The following is an 8,052-nucleotide window of genomic DNA, read 5'->3' on the forward strand; positions in this document are numbered from 1 at the left end:
GAGATACCCCATGATATCTCACACTAAACATGTGCAGCTTTTCTATTGGGATGAAGTGAATTTGCGATCTTTACTGTTTTCTGTTACCTGAGAGCTGATTGAAAACCTAGAATAGGGAGGAGTGTCTGTGAGTATTGAGTTAGAGGGGGACGCTGAGCTGGGAGACAGATGGAAACCTGGGTAAAAGAAGGAGGACATTTTCCAGCTTTAATCCTGGGGATTTTTGGCATGGGCAGAGAGTGAAACTGAGGTTATTGGTATTTCGGGAGGGTCCAAGCTGCTGTGTAACATTAACTGTACTTTATATCAACATTAAACGTCTTTCTGTCACTCAGTCACAGACTCCACACTCACTAACCCGTGTGTAACTCACACAGTCCTGGACCAGCCCTGGAGGAGCATTGATTGTCCAAAGCCTGCACGCTCCAGCCAGTGGAAATGTGATGAGAATCTTGTTCAAGGATGGTACAGATTTAAAAGGTAATGTAAAGGAACAAATTCTGGGTAAACCAGTTAATGAGGGAGGAGAAAATGTACAAAAGAGAAGAAAGTGTCAGTGCAGGAACAGGAACTGCAGGGAGACTGAGAATGGAGAAGAAACGGATCCGACAAAGAGAAACAGGGAGAATAAAGGACATAGTCAGTACAGCAGAGAATAGAGAACGGGGACAGAGAGGAAAGGGCAATGCCTGGGATAAAGGGGACATAAAACAGGGACAGGGAGTGTGAGGGATTGCTCCCAGTTTCTGGTACTCTCTGACGTACCAGTCTCCCTCACGGTTAATATTTACCAGCAGTTCAGGAACTGACTGTGTGATTGTTGTTTCAGTTCTGGTGGACAGAAGATTCCGGAGACTGCTGTCCCACATCATCACTGCTCCACACAGCGTCCAGGCTTTTTACAGGGTAATTTCAGCCTTTATAATATCAGATTTACATTCACTGTCCAGCACTGTTCACATCAGTTACAATCTTCAATATTTATAAACTCTCATTTCAGGTTCCCATCCCAGTGTGGGACAGGGGGAAGTAACGAGGACAGTTTGTTTTAACACGGGTGGAAATCGCTGTCACAAGACCCAGGAAATAAAGATCAAAAACTGCAGCAGTTATTTTGTTTATGAGTTGAAGCCTCCACCCGTCTCTAATGCTGTTTATTGTACAGGTAGATTGCTGTTTGTATATGGTGCAGATGGGTGATTCTGGGATGTCCCGTGGTCACCCACAGAAATGAGACAGTTTACTCGCTTCCCTCCTTATTGTCAGGGACACAGTGAATAAAGGATGTGAAACACAAAGTGAACGTCACTGAAACTCCAGGGAACTGAACCAGACTCTGCTGTCCGTGTTGACCAGTCACTCCCTTCCTGGCAGTGCCCATGGATGGTGATAGACCCCAAGTGTAGACCTGGGCACAACACACTCTCTATCCAGGGGCCAGTATGTGTTGTGGGACAGAGTGACTGAGGGGACTGGGATGCAGAGGCAACAATAACCACAACGTGCATTGATATAGTGCCTTTAACCTCCCATAATATCACACGCACTTGACCATAGCGTAAACAGACTGCTAATTTGATACAGGATCACATTAGGTGATGGTAGGACAGGTGGAAACCCTCTTGCTCCAGGATGTAGGTTTCAAAGGGTGTCTTAAAGGAGCAGGAAACGTTGAGAGGAGAGAGGTTTTAGGATGGAATTCCTGAGCTTAAGGCCAAGGCAGCTGAAACACCGGCTGTCAATGTAGGATTGAAGGAATTTGGGATGTGAAACAGTGTGGAATTGGAGAGGCGAAGTGACCATTGAGGGTTGTAGGGCTGGAGGATGTCACAGTGTGAGGGAGGGGCATGGCCATCGAGGGTTTGAATGTGGGGGATGAGGATGTTTGAAATGAGGCCTTGCTCGACCAGGAGCCAGTGTAGGACAGCGAGCATAGGGAGGGGCGATGAGTGAACGGATCTCAGTGCGAGTTAGGGCACGGGGGGAGCAGCAGGGATTTGGATGAGGCCAAGTTTATGGAGACTGGAAGATGATCTGTACTCAGTGTTCACCTGGGGACTGAGATACCCCATTATATCTCACAGTGACCATCGAGTGTCTCTCACTGTCTGTACTCAGTGTTCACCTGGGGACTGAGATACCCCATGATATCTCTCAGTGACCATCGAGTGTCTCTCACTGTCTGTACTCAGTGTTGACCTGGGGACTGAGATAGCCCATGATATCTCACACTGACCATCGAGTGTCTCTCACTGTCTGTACTCAGTGTTGACCTGGGGACTGAGATACCCCATGATATCTCACACTGACCATCGAGTGTCTCTCACTGTCTGTACTCAGTGTTGACCAGTGACTGAGATACCCCATGATATCTCACACTGACCATCGAGTGTCTCTCACTGTCTGTACTCAGTGTTGACCTGGGGACTGAGATACCCCATGATATCTCACACTGGCCATCGAGTGTCTCTCACTGTCTGTACTCAGTGTTCACCTGGGGACTGAGATACCCCATGATATCTCACACTGACCATCGAGTGTCTCTCACTGTCTGTACTCAGTGTTGACCTGGGGACTGAGATACCCCATGATATCTCACACTGGCCATCGAGTGTCTCTCACTGTCTGTACTCAGTGTTCACCTGGGGACTGAGATACCCCATGATATCTCACACTGACCATCGAGTGTCTCTCACTGTCTGTACTCAATGTTCACCTGGGGACTGAGATACCCCATGATCTCTCACACTGACCATCGAGTGTCTCTCACTGTCTGTACTCAGTGTTCACCTGGGGACTGAGATACCCCATGATATCTCACACTGGCCATCGAGTGTCTCTCACTGTCTGTACTCAGTGTTCACCTGGGGACTGAGATACCCCATGATATCTCACACTGACCATCGAGTGTCTCTCACTGTCTGTACTCAGTGTTCACCCGGGGACTGAGATACCCCATGATATCTCACACTGACCATCGAGTGTCTCTCACTGTCTGTACTCAGTGTTCACCTGGGGAATGAGATACCCCATGATATCTCTCACTGACCATCGAGTGTCTCTCACTGTCTGTACTCAGTGTTCACCTGGGGACTGAGATGCCCCATGATATCTCTCAGTGACCATCGAGTGTCTCTCACTGTCTGTACTCAGTGTTCACCTGGGGACTGAGATACCCCATGATATCTCTCACTGACCATCGAGTGTCTCTCACTGTCTGTACTCAGTCTTCACCTGGGGACTGAGATCCCCCATGATATCTCTCACTGACCATCGAGTGTCTCTCACTGTCTGTACTCAGTCTTCACCTGGGGACTGAGATCCCCCATGATCTCTCACATTGACCATCGAGTGTCTCTCACTGTCTGTACTCAGTCTTCACCTGGGGACTGAGATCCCCCATGATCTCTCACATTGACCATCGAGTGTCTCTCACTGTCTGTACTCAGTGTTCACCTGGGGACTGAGATACCCCATGATATCTCACACTGACCATCGAGTGTCTCTCACTGTCTGTACTCAGTGTTCACCTGGGGACTGAGATACCCCATGATATCTCACTCTGACCATCGAGTGTCCCTCACTGTCTGTACTCAGTTTTCACTTGGGGATTGATGTACCAATGATATCCCAAACTGACCATCGAGTGTCTCTCACTGTCTGTACTCAGTGTTCACCTGGGGACTGAGATACCCCATGATATCTCACTCTGACCATCGAGTGTCCCTCACTGTCTGTACTCAGTTTTCACTTGGGGATTGATGTACCAATGATATCCCAAACTGACCATCGAGTGTCTCTCACTGTCTGTACTCAGTGTTCATCTGGGGACTGAGATGCCCCATGATATCTCACACTGACCATCGAGTGTCTCTCACTGTCTGTGCTTAGTTTTCACCTGGGGAATGAGATACCCCATGATATCTCACACTGACCATCGAGTGTCTCTCACTGTCTGTGCTTAGTTTTCACCTGGGGACTGAGATACCCCATGATATCTCACACTGACCATCGAGTGTCTCTCACTGTCTGTACTCAGTGTTCACCTGGGGAATGAGATACCCCATGCACTGTTCACATGGGTTACAGTCTTCAATATTTATAAACTCTCATTTCTGGTTCCCATCCCAGCGTGGGACGGGGGGAAGTTAAGAGTAGAGTTTGTTTACACTGGGATGGAATTCCTGCTACTGGGTCCATGGGATAAAGATCAAAAACTGCAACTGTTACTTTGTTTATGAGTTGAAGTCGTTACACTATCATGCTGCGTATTGTACAGGTACATTACTGTTTCTCTGTGATCCAGGAGGGTGATTCTGGGATGTTCTGTGTCACGAGGAGTAGGATTGGATGCTCGAGGGTTTGATAAAGATGAGAGTCTGACACTGTCTGGACTCCAGTACAAAACGTACGATCTCTTCGGATTTTCTCCACTCTGCCCTCTTCCTTTATTACAGATCCAGAGACAGCTGTAACTGAGGAACCCGAGGAAGAATCAACTCGAGAATCCACCGGCGGATCATCGTCTACCCCAGTGGTGTCTGGAACATCAGGTATCTGCCTTGTGGGGTCCATTATAAACAGATACTCGACACAATGTGATACCATAAAAGATTAGTTTAGCTCAGTTTAGTTCAGCTTAGTTTAGAGATACAGCACTGAAACAGGCCCTTCGGCCCACCGAGTCTGTGCCGACCATCAACCACCCATTTATACTAATCCTACACTAATCCCATATTCCTCCCACATCTCCACCTGTCCCTATATTTCCCGACCACCTACCTATACTCGGGGCAATTTATAATGGCCAATTTACCTACCAACCTGCAAGTCGTTTGGCTTGTGGGAGGAAACCGGAGCACCTGGAGGAAACCCACGCAGACACAGGGAGAACTTGCAAACTCCACAGAGGCAGTTCCCAGAATTGAACCCGGGTCGCTGGAGCTGTGAGGCTGCGGTGCTCACCACTGCGCCACTGTGCCGCCCTGTTGTGTTTTTCTCCATGTCTCACTCTGCAATGTCTCCATCACTTTATTACAGAACCCTTGACTTCCCAAACTCAGGAATCCGAGGAACAACCGACTGGAGAATCCACTGAGGTTTCATCCTCTATCCCAGCGGGCTCTGGAAGCTCAGGTATCTGCTTTGTGGGGTTATCATTACAGAATCATCGAATCATCGACTGGTTACAGCACAGAATTATCCACTTCTTTGTGGAAATCTTCAATTGAACCTGCCTCCAGCACACTCTCAGACAGTGCATTCCAGACCCTAACCTCTCGCTGTGTGAATAGGTTTTCCCTCGTGTTGCCTTTCTTCTGTTCCCAACCAACTTAAATCAGTGTCTTCTGGTTCTGGAACCTCCCGCCAATGGGAACAGTTTCTTACTGTCAAGTTGAGTCTCTCCTCTCTTTTCTGCATTCGGATTCAGTTTCCACCTTTCGGAACATTTCCACCTGTCTGTCTACATCCTTTTGACGTCTATCACTATTCTCCTCGTAATTCACAAGTTTTCAGTCAGCTGCAAATTTTGAAAATGTGCCCTACACATCCAAATCTATGTCATGAAGGCATATCAAGAAAACAATGGTCCAAGCAATATTGAAGAGTCTGGTAGACAGTGTTTGAGGGGAGTGGGATACAGTGTTTGAGGGGAGTGGGATACAGTGACTGAGGGGAGTGGGATACAGTGACTGAGGGGAGCGTGATACAGTGACTGAGGGGCGTGTGATGCAGTGACTGAGGGGGTGTGATACAGTGACTGAGGGGAATGTGATACAGTGACTGAGGGGAGCGTGATACAGTGACTGAGGGGAGTGTGATGCAGTGACTGAGGGGGGTGTGATACAGTGACTGAGGGGAATGTGATACAGTGACTGAGGGGAGTGTGATACAGCGACTGAGGGGAGTGTGAAACAGCGACTGAGGGGAGTGTGATACAGTGACTGAGGGGAGTGTGATACAGTGACTGAGGGGAGTGTGATACAGTGACTGAGGAGAGTGTGATACAGTGACTGAGGGGAGTGTGATACAGTGACTGAGGGGAGCGTGATACAGTGATTGAGGGGAGCGTGATACAGTGACTGTGGGGAGTGTGATGCAGTGACTGAGGGGGGTGTGATACAGTGACTGAGGGGAGTGTGATACAGTGACTGAGGGGAGCGTGATACAGTGACTGAGGGGAGTGTGATACAGTGACTGAGGGGAGTGTGATACAGTGACTGAGGGGGGAGTGATACAGCGACTGAGGGGAGTGTGAAACAGCGACTGAGGGGAGTGTGATACAGTGACTGAGGGGAGTGTGATACAGTGACTGAGGAGAGTGTGATACAGTGACTGAGGAGAGCGTGATACTGTGACTGAGGGGAGCGTGATACAGTGACTGAGGGGAGCGTGATCCAGTGACTGAGGGGAGCGTGATACAGTGACTGAGGAGAGTGTGATACAGTGACTGAGGGGAGCGTGATACAGTGACTGAGGAGAGCGTGATACTGTGACTGAGGGGAGCGTGATACAGTGACTGAGGAGAGTGTGATCCAGTGACTGAGGGGAGCGGGATGGGGTGAATTAGGGGAGTGTGACGCGGAGACTGAGGGGAGTGTGACGCGGAGGCTGGGGGAAGTGTGACGCGGAGGCTGGGGGGAGTGTGACGCGGAGGCTGGGGGGAGTGTGACGCGGAGACTGGGGGGAGTGTGACGCGGAGACTGGGGGGAGTGTGAAACAGTAATTTCGTGAACAGGATGGAAGATTATGTTTTTATAAAGACTGCTATCTGACATTCTCCTGACACTAGTACCATCCTGTTGACCTGTTGTGTTTTTCTCCCTGTCTCACTCTGCAATGACTCCCTCCCTTTTTTCCAGAACCCGTGACTTCCCAAACTCAGGAATCCGAGGAACAATCGACTGGAGAATCCACTGAGGTTTCATCCTCTATCCCAGCGGGCTCTGGAAGCTCTGGTATCTGCCTTGTGGGGTTATCATTGCATCATAGAATCAGAGACTGGTTACAGCACAGAAGGGGGCCATTCAGCCCATTGTACCTGTACTGGCTACCGATAAGAGCTACTCACCTACTCCCACTGCCCAGCTATTTCCCCATCACCCTGCAGTTGCTTTCTTTCAGGATAATATTCCAATTCCCTTTTGAAAGCCTCAATTGAACCTGCCTCCAGCACACTCTCAGACAGTGCATTCCAGATCCTAACCACTCACTGTGTGAAAAGGTTTTCCCTCGTGTCTCCGTTATCTCTATTCCCAACCACTTTAAATCAGTGTCCTTTGGTTCTGGATCCTCCCACCAATGGGAACAGTTTCTCCCTGTCTACTCTGTCCAGATCCCTCGTGATTTTGAACACCTCGATCAAATCTCCTCTTAATCTTCTCTTTTCCAGGGAGAACAGTCCCAGTCTCCAATCTATCCATGTAACTGAAGTTCCTCATCCCGGGGAACATTCTCGGAAACCCTTCTGCACTTTCTCGAATCCCTCAACATCTGGCCTACCGTGAGGTGCCTGGAACTTGACACAACACTCGAGTTGATGCTGGACTAGTGTTTTACACAGTTTAACATATCTTCCTTGATTCTTGTCCCCTATGCTCCCATTTATAATTCCTGAAATTCCGTATGTTATATTTACCACTTTCTCACATTCCCATGGGGAGCGGGATACAGTGACGGAGGGGAGCGGGATACAGTGACGGAGGGGAGCGGGAAGCCGTGACGGAGGGGAGTGGGATGCAGCGACGTAGGGGAGAGGGAGGCGGCGACGAAGGGAAGAGGGATGCAGCGACGGAGGGGAGAGGGAGGCGGCGACGGAGGGGATCGGGATGCAGCGACGGAGGGGAGCGGGATGCGGCGACGGAGGGGATCGGGATGCAGCGACGGAGGGGAGCGGGATACAGCGACGAAGGGAAGCGGGATGCAGCGACGGAGGGGCGAGGGAGGCGGCGACGGAGGGGAGCGGGATACAGCGACGGAGGGGTGCGGGATACAGCGACGAAGGGAAGCGGGATGCAGCGACGGAGGGGCGAGGGAGGCGGCGACGGAGGG

This window comes from Heterodontus francisci, unplaced genomic scaffold, assembly GCF_036365525.1.
Source record: "Heterodontus francisci isolate sHetFra1 unplaced genomic scaffold, sHetFra1.hap1 HAP1_SCAFFOLD_234, whole genome shotgun sequence".
Lineage (NCBI taxonomy): Eukaryota > Metazoa > Chordata > Chondrichthyes > Heterodontiformes > Heterodontidae > Heterodontus > Heterodontus francisci.